The sequence below is a fragment of the Lynx canadensis genome, chromosome E2 (genome assembly GCF_007474595.2).
Source record: "Lynx canadensis isolate LIC74 chromosome E2, mLynCan4.pri.v2, whole genome shotgun sequence".
NCBI lineage: Eukaryota > Metazoa > Chordata > Mammalia > Carnivora > Felidae > Lynx > Lynx canadensis.
In genome coordinates, this window is record NC_044317.1 from 26,165,313 (window position 1) to 26,178,674 (window position 13,362).

Sequence of the window (13,362 nt, forward strand, 5' to 3'; positions counted from 1 at the left end):
TCAGTTGGTTAAGTGTTCAACTACTGACTTCAACTCAGGTCATGATTTCTCAGTTCATGAGATCAAACCTGCATTGGGTTCTGTGCTAACAGAGCGGATCTTGCTTGAGATTCTCTCTCTCCCTCTCTCTCTGCCCCTTTCCACCCCTCTCTCTCAAAGTAAATACACATTTAAAAGTCAATGAAGCAGAGCCTGAGTGGTTCAGTCAGTTAACCATCTGACTCTTGATTTCAGCTTGGTAATGACCTCATAGTTCCTGAGTTCAAGCCCCATGTAGGGGCTTAGAATCCACTTAGGATTCTCTCTCTCCCTCTCTCTCTGCCTCTCTCTTTCTTTCTCTCAAAAATAAATAAATAAACATTTTTTTAAAGTCAATGATAAAACAGTAGACTCCTAAAAATAAAAAATAAGAAAATATCGGGGTGTCTGGGTAGCTCAGTTGGTTAAGCATCCGACTTCGGCTCAGGTCATGATCTTGCAGTTTGTGAGTTCGAGCCCTGCGTCAGGCTCTGTGCTGACAGCTCAGAGCCTGGAGCCTGCTTTGGATTCTGTGTCTCCCTCTCTCTCTGCCCCCGCCCTGCTCATGCTCTTTCTGTCTGTCTGTCTCTCTCTCTCTGAAAAATAAATTAAAAATAATTTTTTTAAACAAGAAAATATCTTCATAACCTTGAAGTAAAAATATTGTAAGTGGGACGCAAAACTGCTAATCTTAGAAGTAATTTCTGCCTTATCATATCACTTTGGGCCCAGTTAAAGGTCACAGCAAATATCACAGGACATGGCTCCCAGACTGCCTGCCAACAGAGATAAAAGAAGCAAGCAGAAACAAGAGGAATAATCCCCAGTGAGACAAATTTTGGCCAATGAGAGATAGAAGATGGAAGATAAGAAGGAGTACCTTTTTCTCTCCAAGGTACTATTTTAGGGAACAGCGTCTCTGTCCCAAAGCATCCTATGATCTCAAGTAGTTGGATCTGCTGAGCAATCAGCTATGTCTACTGTGGCTTATTGCAAAGCAGTGGCCACCTTCCTTTGAATGCCTTTCATATTTCCCTGACTCACTTTCTTTTCCCTTATCCCTTTAACTGCCAAGTGAATATATGCTGATTGCTTCAACACTAATCCTTGCCCCAGCCTCTGTTTTGGCACAGACCTGTGACAAATGCATTGATGGATGGATAAATGAATACAACAAATATTTATTATTATACCAAGTATGTCAATAATTATAACAAACATTATTGTAAAAATCACATGCAGCTTCCTAACTTTGAGTCCAGTGAACATAATTGTGAAATTCTTTTAAATATATATTTAACCCTTTTTTTTAATTTTTGCAGCTTTATTAAGATAGAATAGACATAAAACATTGTGTACATTTAAGGTACACAATGTGATGATTTTATATACATATGTGTATAATATATACAAATACATATAGTTAATACAGGTAATTAACCTTACTGTAGTATATAGTATATGTTTGTCCATATTGCAAAATGATTACAATAAGGTTGATTAACACCCATTACCTCACATAGTTATTTTTGTGGTGAAAACATTTAAGATTTACTCTCTTACAACTTTCAAGTATATAAAATAATATTGTCAACTAGAGTCACCATGCTGTACATTAGATCCCCAGAACTAATTCCTTTCGTAACTGAAAATCTGTACCTTTGAACACCTTCCCCTATTTTCCCCAGCCCATCCAGGTTCTAGATGCTGGGAAATCCAAGATCACATCACCAGTACATTTGGCATCTGGTGAGAGCCCACTTCCTGGGCTACTATTGTCTCCCTGAGTCTTCACGTGATGGAAGGGGCTCCCTGGATGTATTGTATAAAGGTACTAATCCAAGCTGTGAGAGCTGTGCCCTCATGACACAATCACCTCCCATAGCACCACCTCCATAGTCCATCACTTTGGGGATTAGGTTTCAACATATTAATTTGGGAAAGACCCAAACATTCCATCTACAGCAGGGTTGATGCAAAACAAAAAAAAAAAAATTCCTGTGTAAGTTGGAATAGAGGATGGTAAAACCTGGTGAAGACTTCAATAGTATCTGTATCTAAAGAAAGGTAAAATCTTTCAAACTGCTTTTTCTTTTTTGGCACCTCTTATCTCCTTGTCTGCAAAGATCATTTGCGCACTGGCCCAACTTTGAGAAAATAAACGTTAGGCTAAAAGGTTTACTCACCCTGTATCATGAAAAAGAAAAGGCTGGCAAAAAAAAAAAAAGTCTGCCAAAAATGCTTCCAGGAAAAATTTAGGAGTATGTTCCTTTCTCTCCTCAGAACCAAGGCTCAGGGAAAATGTCAGGAAGACCATGCCAGAGGGAGACTACATAAACCTGGCAGGGGCAGTTAGACCTAAGGTTATGACAGTGGGAACAGGAAAAAATCTCTTTTCCACTTGCCCTGCAACTTCTGTTGTTCTGCAAACTGAATGAAGAAAACCATCTGACAGAAGAAATAAAATAATGCACTCCTCTCCAACTGTATGCCTAAGAGCAGTAATATACAGAAGCATCCATTTAGGAAACAATTCTCAGAATGTGGATTTTAGAAGGGAAAATCACAAGAAGTTGTTGTTCTTAACTTTAGCTACTGGACTTTGATTTTTTTATTTAATCCATTGGATCCAGGTTTAGGATTCATATTTGAATTAGATTAGGTCCTGTGCTGAATGTGCCATTCAAAAAGTTACATATAATTTTAATGTACATATAAAACTACAATTAGGGGCACTTGGGTAGCTAAGTGTCTGATTTTGGCTCAGGTTATTATCTCACAGTTTGTGGGTTCGAGCCCTGCATCAGGCTCTGTGCTGACAGTGCAGAGCCTGCTTGGGATTTTCCCTCTGCCCCTCCCCCACTTGCATGCACACGCTCTCTCTCTCGCTCTCTCTCCTCTTTCGAGATAAATAAACTTTTTTAAATTTTTTTTTAATGTTTATTTTTGAGACAGAGAGACAGAGCATGAACGGGGGAGGTCAGAGAGAGAGAGACACAGAATCTGAAGCAGGCTCCAGGCTCTGAGCTGTCAGCACAGAGCCCGACGCGGGGCTCGAACTCACGGACCGTGAGATCATAACCTGAGCCGAAGTCAGACGCTTAACCGACTGAGCCACCCAGACGCCCCTAAATAAACTTTTTTAAAGAACTACAATTCAGTATATGTGTCTGTGTGTGTGGTCATATATAGGATTTTTTTTTATAAGATTTAGGAATTAAGGGGTTCACTGTATCTTGTTTTTTGAAACAACGATAATAGAGTTGAGAGAGCACAGGCAATTGGATTCTGAGACTCCTCTTAAAAGGCAAGAATAGGGGCGCCTGGGTGGCGCAGTCGGTTGGGCGTCCGACTTCAGCCAGGTCACGATCTCGCGGTCCGGGAGTTCGAGCCCCGAGTCGGGCTCTGGGCTGACGGCTCAGAGCCTGGAGCCTGTTTCCGGTTCTGTGTCTCCCTCTCTCTCTGCCCCTCCCCCATTCATGCTCTGTCTCTCTCTGTCCCAAAAAAATAAATAAACGTTGAAAAAAAAAATTTTTTTTTTAAAAAGGCAAGAATAAACAAAATAAGCTATTTTTGAAAACGACATTTCATCTGGCTTTTTCTTACTTTCTAATTCTCTACTTGCTTACCAAAAGGCTTTAAGCATTTTTTGGAGCAGGAGGATTAAACAAAAGGCAAGCATGTTTCTCTACAGACTTCCCCATGTTCTCTCACCTCAACTTTTAATTAAAATATTGTCAGTTGGGGACAAGGGGAGCAAAATACAAAGGCAATTATATACAGAAAACAAAACAAAACAAAACAAAAAAAAGCCTATTTCACCAGAGCACAAGCTATTAGCACTTTCTTAGCTATCCGATCATCCGAATTTAAAATCACATGCTTAGCTCCTGTGAGGCATGAGCAACCAACTTTGCAGAAACAAGAGTCAACACCAAAGCAGAAAAAAGGAGCAGGGTGCCCTTGTGAATACACAAAGGCCACAGCTAAAGAGAGGGTGTCAGGCTGACTACAGTAAATCCACACACGCCCAAGCATCATCATGAGGGGCACCAGTGGCTATATGGATCACAAGGTAGACATGAGTACCTAGAGAAGCAGAAACCCTGGTTTTGTACAATGAAGAGCAAGAGAAACTACGGCCAGTGAGTCCATTGGTCCCAATTCCCACCGTGTTGTTTACATACCATGATTCAAGCAGTAACTTAAAGAGGTGATGGATTCAAACGGAGCAAGAGTCAGGCTTGCCCCTCTACCCACCACTGACACTCCCCGAGGCTTTCTAGAAAACCCTAAGCTCACCATTTTGAAAGCCAGTGACCTGAACCTAACTGTTGCCGGTGCTTAATTCTCTCTCTAGAGTGCCTGACAGATTTCACTTTTGGTCAGCACTGCCCATACTCTGCAAATAGGTGACAGATTTCAACTGGCTGAATATTTCCACCTATTTTCAATCAACTATAGGCATCTATTTTGTTTGGCTTGGGTTTCCTAGTTTGTGTGACTTTGTAATGTTACATCAGAAATACACAGGTTTGAAAGACATTGAAGAAGACACAAAATAAAATGGAAAAAGATTCCATGCTCCTGGATAGGAAGAACAAATATTGCTAAAATGTCGATACTACCTGATATAGGCCAAGATGGCAGAACAGCATGGAAGCTTTTTATGTGTCTCGCGCCCATGAAATACAGCCAGACCAACACTAAACCATCCTACACACCTAGAAAACCGACTGGAAGATTAACACAACAATCTGCACAACCTGAACCACAGAATTCAGCAGGTACGTGACATGAAGAGCTGAACTTGGGTAGCAAGAAGCCCCAAAAGGGAGGGAACCCCTTTTGGGGGCAGAGAGAGGACAGAGACTGGGGAGGGGGGATCATACAGGAAAAGCACCCCTCCCCAAAAGCAGCTGGAGAGAAAGTGGAAAATTGGAAACAGCCACAGGGACTAAACTAAAAAGGGAGAAAAGAGAAAGGAGAGGGTTTAAATTCCATTAAGACTGTAAACAAGGGGAGCACAAAGGCTCCAACTCCACAGCTCAATACCTGGCGGTGCTCTGGTGGGAAAGGTGATTCCCCAAGAACAGAGTGGAGTCTGGGAGGTTCTCGGGCCACACGGGGAAGAGCGGTTCCACTGCTGGAAGGACATTTGGTAGAGACTGTTGAAGCCACCTGGTCCCAGCAGACCCCAGAAGGCAGCCACACTCACTGGTGCTGGGGCAGGGTTGTTGAGGGTGAAGGCTGGTGCCAGATGTGTGTTGCGATTTTCCATGGTCCCTGAAATGCTGAGGCTACATTGTCTCGCGATTTTGAGGTGGGGGGACAGGCTGGCACCTGGCCGCAGTCTCGGGTCACTGGCAACAGCGGGTTCCTGCAGGCATTCCTGGGTGCGGGAACATTCGGCCATTGCTCATTCAGCCATTGCTCCGTCAGACCCTCCCACAGAGTAGCGGAGCGGGTCAAAGCCGCAGTCCTTCAGAAGTAAGGGGCCGGGGAAAACAGCTGCATCTGAGACAAAACTTGGGAGAGAGGTACTGCCTGGGGCCTGGTCACGGAGAGTGGAAAAGCAGGGAGTGGATGAAAGCTGAAGACGGAGGACCAGTGCGTGATTGCTGATCCGGGAGAACAGATGCGGTGGCTGGATGGCACCATTTTTCACCTCTCCTGCGCATGTGCACCTACAAGCACTGCAACAATCCACCCCAGTAAGCTAGCAGCGCCATCTAGAGGAGAGCGGAGCTGTGACACCGAGCCCGGCCCAACTGGGCCAACTTCGCTCTTCAAGAACACAAACCTCACTGCCGGCTTAATTTATGGACTATAAAGAACTACATGGACTGACCTCTAGGGGAAAACGAAGCAATTTCAGTCCTACTTCAATCTGTTAGCAAGTTCATCTCTTCAATTTTTTTTCTCTTTTTCCTTTTTCTCTTTTACAATTCTTTTCTTTTTCTTAAATACAGAAAGAGAAAAAACTCATTTTTATTTTCAATTTTTATTAACAATGTCTTTAACTTTTATTACTATATTTTTTGCTTTTGTGTAAATTTCTTCAAATTCTACTTTACTTCCATCATTTTATTTTAGCCTACTTCAGTGTACTCACCTTTTCAAATTTTCAAATAATTTCTTTTCTTTTTTCTCTTCTTCATTTCTTTTCTTCTTCTTGAATGCAGAACTTCATTTTTAATTTCAATTTCTTTTAAAAATGTTTTTATTTAATTTTTATTACTATATTTTTTGCTTTTATGTAAATTTTTTCAAATTCTATCTTACTCCCATCATTTTATTTCAGTCTACTACACTGTATTCACCTTTTCAAATTCCCAAACGATTTCTTTTTTTTTCTTTTCTTTTTTCTCTTTTTTAATCTTTTTTCTTTTTTGTTTTTTTTTCTTAAATACAGAAAATGAAAAAGTTCATATTTCTATTTAATTTTTATTAAAATATGTTTCTAAATTTTTTTTCTCCTATATTCTCTACTTTTGTTTATTTTAGTCTACTTTAGTGTATTCATTTTTTCAAATTCTCAAACGATTTCCTTTTTTTTTATCTCTCCCCCCCTTTTTTGTTGTTGTTGTTGTTTCTCTGTCAAACCACTTTCTACACCCAGACCAAAACACATCTAGGATCTAGCATCATCTATTCGATTTGTGTGTGTGTAATTTTTAATATTTTGTTAATTTTAATTTTTTTAATTTCAATTTGTCTCTCTTATTACTTCCTTTTCTCCCTTCAAAATGACAAAATGAAGGAATTCACCCCAAAAGAAAGAGCACGAAGAAACGACAGCCAGGGATTTAACCAACACAGACACAAGCAAGATGTCTGAACCAGAATTTAGAATCATGATAATAAGAATACTAGCTGGAGTTGAAAATAGATTAGAATCCCTTTCTGCAGAGATAAAAGAAATAAAAATAGCCAGAATGAAATTAAAAATGCTATAATTGAGCTGCAATCATGGATGGATGCAGCAGCGGCAAGGATGGACAAGGCAGAACAGAGAATCAGAGATATAGAGGACAAAATTATAGAGAATAATGAAGCAGAAAAAAAGAGGGAGATTAAGGCAAAAGAGCACGATTTAAGAATTAGAGAAATCAGTGACTTATTAAAAAGGAACAACATCAGAATCGTAGAGGTCCAAGAGGAGGAAGAGAGAGAAATAGGGATAGAAGAGTTATGTGAGCAAGTCATAGTGGAAAACTTTCCTAACCTGGGGAAAGACACAGACATCAAAATCCAGGAAGCACAGAGGACTCCCATTAGATTCAACAAAAACCAACCATCAACAAGGCATATCGTAGTCAAACTCACAAAATACTCAGGCAAGGAGAGAACCATGAAAGCAGCAAGGGAAAAAAAGTCCCTAACCTACAAGGGAAGACAGACCAGGTTTGCAGCAGACCTATCCATAGAAACTTGGCAGGCCAGAAAGGAGTGGTGGGATATATTCAGTGTGCTGAATCAGAAAAATATGCAGTCAAGAATTCTTTATCCAGCAAGGCTGTCATTCAAAATAGAAGGAGAGATAAAAAGTTTCCCAGACAAACAAAAGTCAAAGGAGTTTGTGACCACTAAACCAGTCCTGCAAGAAATTTTAAGGGGGACTCTCTGAGGGGAGAAAAGATGAAAAATATATATATATACATATACACACACACACATATATATGTGTATATTTATATAAATATACATATATATATATATATATATATATATATATATATATATATATATATATCAAAAGCAACAAAAGATTAGAAAGGACCAGAGAACACCACCAGAAACTCCAACTCTACAAGCATCATAATGGCAATAAATTCATATCTTTCAGTACTCACTCTAAACGTCAATGGACTCAATGCCCCAATCAAAAGACATAGAATGGATAAGAAAATGGATATCCATAGAATGGAAAAGAAAACAAGACCCATCTATATGCTGTTTACAAGAGACCCACTTTAGACCTAAAGACACCTTCAGATTGAAAATAAGGGGATGGAGAACCATCTATCATGCTAATGGTCAACAAAAGAAAGCCAGAGTAGCCATACTTATATCAGACAATCTAGACTTTAAAATAAAGACTGTATCAAGAGATGCAGAAGGGAATTATATCATAATCAAGGGGTCTATAGACCAAGAAGACCTAACAATTGTAAACATTTATGCACCAAATGTGAGAGCACCCAAATATATAAATCAATTAATCACAAACATAAAGAAACTCATCAACAGTAATACCATAATAGTAGGAGACTTCAACACCCCACGCACAGCAATAGACAGATCATCTAATCAAAAGTCAACAAGGAAACAATGGCTTTGAATGACACATTGGACCAGATGACTTAACAGATATATTCAGAACATTTCATGCTAAAGCAGCAGAATATACATTCTTCTCCAGTGCACATGGAATGTTCTACAGAATAGACCATATACCAGGACATAAATCAGCCGTAAGTAAGTACAAAAAGATCGAGATCATACCGCGCATATTTTCAGACCACAGTGCTATGAAACTCGAAATCAACCACAAGAAAAAATTTGGAAAGGTAACAAATACTTGGAGACTGAAGAACATCCTACTAAAGAATGAATGGGCTAACCAAGCAGTTAAAGAAGAAATTAAAAAGTATATGGAAGTCAATGAAAATGATAGCACCACAACCCAAAACCTCAGGGATGCAGCAAAGGTAGTCATAAGAGGAATGTATATAGCAATCCAGGCCTTCCTAAAGAAGGGAGAAAGATCTCAGATACACCAACTAACCTTACGCCTTAAGGAGCTAGGAAAAAACAGCAAATAAAACCCAAAAACAGCAGAAGGCAGGAAATAATAAAGATTAGAGCAGAAATTAATGCTATTGAAACCAAAAAAAAAAAAAAAAAAAAAAAAAACCAGTAGAACCAGAAGCTTGTTCTTTGAAAGAATTAACAAAATTGATAAACCACTAGCCAGTTTGATCAAAAAGAAAAAGGAAAGGACCCAAATAAATAAAATCAAAAATGAAAGAGGAGAAATCACAACCAACACAACAAAAATAAAAACAATAATAAGAGGCTATCATGAGCAATTATATACCAATAAAACGGGCAACCTGGAAGAAATGGACAAATTCCTAGAAACATACACACTACCAAAACTGAAACAGGAAGAAATAGAAAATTTGAACAGACCCATCACCAGTAAGGAAATCCAATTAGTAATCAAAAATCTGCCAAAAAACTAGAGCCCAGGGCCAGATGGCTTTCCAGGGGAATTCTACCAAACATTTAAGGAAGAGTTAACACATATTCTCTTGAAACTGTTCCAAAAAAATAGAAATGGAAGGAAAACTTCCAAACTCTTTCTATGAAGGCAGCATTACCCCGATTCCAAAACCAGACAGAGACCCCACTAAAAAGGAGACCTATAGACCAATTTCCCTGATGAACATGGATGCAAAAATCCTCAACAAGATATTAGCCAACCAGATCCAACAATACATTAAAAAAATTATTCACCACGACTAAGTGGGAGTTACACCTGGGATGCAGGGCTGGTTCAATATCCGCAAAACAATTAACATGATTCATCACATCAATAAAAGAAAGGGCAAGAACCATATGATCCTCTCAATAGATGCAGACAAAGCATTTGACACAATACAGCACCCTTTCTTGGTAAAAACCCTCAAGAAAGTAGGGATAGAAGGAACATACCTCGAGATGATAAAAGCCATATACAAGCGACCCAACACTAATATCATCCTCAATGGGGAAAAACTGAGAGCTTTCCCCCTAAGGTCAGGAACAAGACAGGGATGTCCACTCTCACCACTGTTACTCAACATAGTATTGGAAGTCTTAGCCTCTGCAATCAGAAAACACAAAGAAATAAAAGACATCCAAATTGGCCAGGAGGGGGTCAAACTTTCACTCTTCGCAGATGACGTGATACTCGATATGGAAAACCCAAAAGATTCCACCAAAAAACTGCTAGAACTAATTCATGAATTCAGCAAAGTTGCAGGATATAAAACCAATGCACAGAAATCGGTTGCATTCCTATACACCAACAATGAAGCGACAGAAAGAGAAATCAAGGAATCGATCCAATTTACAGTTGCACCAAAAACCGTAAGATACTTGGGAATAAATCTAACCAAAGAGTTGAAAAATCTATACGCTGAAAACTATGGAAAGCTTATGAAAGAAATTGAAGAAGACACAAAGAAATGGGAAAAGGTTCCATGCTCCTGGATAGGAAGAACAAATATTGTTAAAATGTCAATACTGCCCAAAGCAATCTACATATTCAATGCGATCCCTATCAAAGTAACAACAGCATTCTCACAGAGCTAGAACAAACAATCCTAAAATTTATATGGAACCAGAAAAGACCCCAAATAGCCAAAGCGATCTTGAAAAAGAAAACGAAAGCAGGAGGCATCACAACCCCAGACTTCAAGCTATACTACAAAGCTGTAATCATCAAGACAGTATGGTACTGGCACAAGAACAGACACTCAAATCAATGGAATAGAATAGAGAACTCAGAAGTGGACCCTCAAACGTATGGCCAACTAATCTTTGACAAAGCAGGAAAGAACACCCAATGGAATAAAGACAGTCTCTTCAGCAAGTGGTGCTGAGAAAACTGGACAGCGACATGCAGAAGAATGAACCTGGACCACTTTCTTACACCATACACAAAAATAAACTCAAAATGGATGAAAGACCTAAATGTAAGACAGGAAGCCATCAAAATCCTCGAGGAGAAAGCAGGCAAAAACCTCTTTCATCTTGCCCTCAGCAATTTCTTACTCAACACATCTCTGGAGGTAAGGGAAATAAAAGCAAAAATGAACTGCTGGGACCTTGTCACAAGAAAAAGCTTCTGCACAGCGAAGGAAACAATCAGCAAAACTAAAAGGCAACTGACGGAATGGGAGAAGATATTTGCAAATGACATATCACATAAAGAGTTAGTATCCAAAATCTATAAAAACTTAAACTCAACACCCAAAAAACAAATAATTCAGTGAATAAATGGGCAAAAGACATGAATAGACACTTCTCCAAGGAAGACACCCAGATGGCCAACCGACACATGAAAACATGCTCAACATAACTCATCATCAGGGAAATACAAATCAAAATTTCAATGAGATACCACCTTATACCTGTCAGAATGGCTAACATTAGCAACTCAGGCAACAACAGATGTTGGGGAGGATGCAGAGAAAGAGGATCTCTTTTGTAGTGTTGGTGGCAATGCAAGATGGTGCAGCCACTCTGGAAAAGAGTATTGAGGTTCCTCAAGAAATTAAAAATAAAACTACCTTACGACCCAGCAATTGCACTAGTAGGCATTTATGCATGGGATACAGGTGTGCTGTTCTGAAGGGACACATGCACCCCCATGTTTCTAGCAGCACTATCAACAATAGCCAAAGTATGGAAAGAGCCCAAATGTCCATCAGTGGATGAATGGATAAAGATGTAGTATACACACACACACACACACACACACACACACACACACACATACACACACTAGAGTATTACTTGGCAATCAAAAAGAATGAAATCTTGCCATTTGCAACTACGTGGATGGAACTGGAGGATATTATGCTCAGTGAAATTAGTCAGAGAAAGACAAAAATCATATGACTTCACTCATCTGAGGACTTTAAGAGACAAAACAGATGAACATAAGGGAAGGAAAACAAAAATAATATAAAAACAGGGAGGGGGACAAAACAAAAGAGACTCATAAATATGGAGAACAAACTGAAGGTTGCTGGAGGGATTGTGGGAGGGGGGATGGGCTAAATGGGTAAGGGGCATTAAGGAATCTACTCCTGAAATCATTGTTGCACTATATGCTAACTAATTTGGATGTAAACTTTAAAAAATAAAAAATTAAATTAAAAAAATAAATAAATACACAGGTTTAGGAGTAGAGAGGGGACCTAAAGTTCCCTCGTCCCTCAAACACAGCAGTACTGAAGCCAGAAGACTCCAAATTCCAGGAATCTGGGCTGCAGAGTGACAGAAACATCTCCAGGGGCTCGTGGGGACAACTTGGCAGGCCATAGGTGTGTGATTACAAATTGGGAGAGATAAAATGGGTGGCAAAGGCACAGAGGGGAAGGATCTCCTTCTGTGGAGAGACAAAAGGAAGAGAAAGAGAGGCTGTGGAAGTGTAGGATTGTATCTGGACAAAAGAAAAACCATGGACCAGGAAACGGAAAAAATGGAGAAAGAATCAATTGCTAACTCAATCCAGAGTTGCGAGGCTTTCTTCAGACTGGGGCCTGCAGCTCTATACATGTGCCTGGAGGGGGAGGGGCGGCCCTGGGCTTGGTAGCCAGCTCAGAGGCACAGATGGAGAGAGCAGAACCATCCCTTGAGTGCTGTGGGAAGAAGGTATATAGCTGCTCCAAGGACAAAAGACCCTGCAAGCACCCCCCAACCAGAGGCCCTTTGTCAACTATCTGGGCAGAGTGGCACTACCCCAGAACCAGGCTGTATGGACCAGGATCCTTTAAGACATCAGGGTTTGAATCCCAGGTGAGTGCCTGAGACGTGCGAGTGACTGGAGTGAGGTTAACTCATGCCCACACATTACTGTGAGGATGGCCTGAACAGAGTGGTTTGGGTCACCCAATCCCGAGAGGAAAGACCGGGGGTGTCTCCATTTTTCTCCCCATTACCAATAAGGTGAGGCTTCAAGGATCAGGACAACAGGCCCACAGTTGAGGTGGAACCTGCCTACACCAAACCACGCCCCTCTGTGCCTGGTAACTGCATATCTACCGGCCAGAGATTGACACTGACCACGCCTGGCAGACCCTTCTCCAGAGGAGCGCAGCCCCCGGTTCCAAGGCACCATCAGGTATCAGTCCAGTGGCTTTGCATCTTCTGATTTGATTCTTGGTCAATTCTTATTTTATATATATATTTTTCAATTCCTTTTCTTCTTCTTATTTCTTCCCTTCTCTATTTTGGTTGTTGGTTTGTTATCTTTTTTTTTTTTTTTAATATATGAAATTTATTGTCAAATTGGTTTCCATACAACACCCAGTGCTCATCCCAAAAGGTGCCCTCCTCAATACCCATCACCCACCCTCCCCTCCCTCCCACCCCCCATCAACCCTCAGTTTGTTCTCAGTTTTTAACAGTCTCTTATGCTTTGGCTCTCTCCCACTCTAACCTCTTTTTTTTTTTTTTTTCCTTCCCCTCCCCCATGGGTTTCTGTTAAGTTTCTCAAGATCCACATAAGAGTGAAACCATATGGTATCTGTCTTTCTCTGTATGGCTTATTTCACTTAGCAT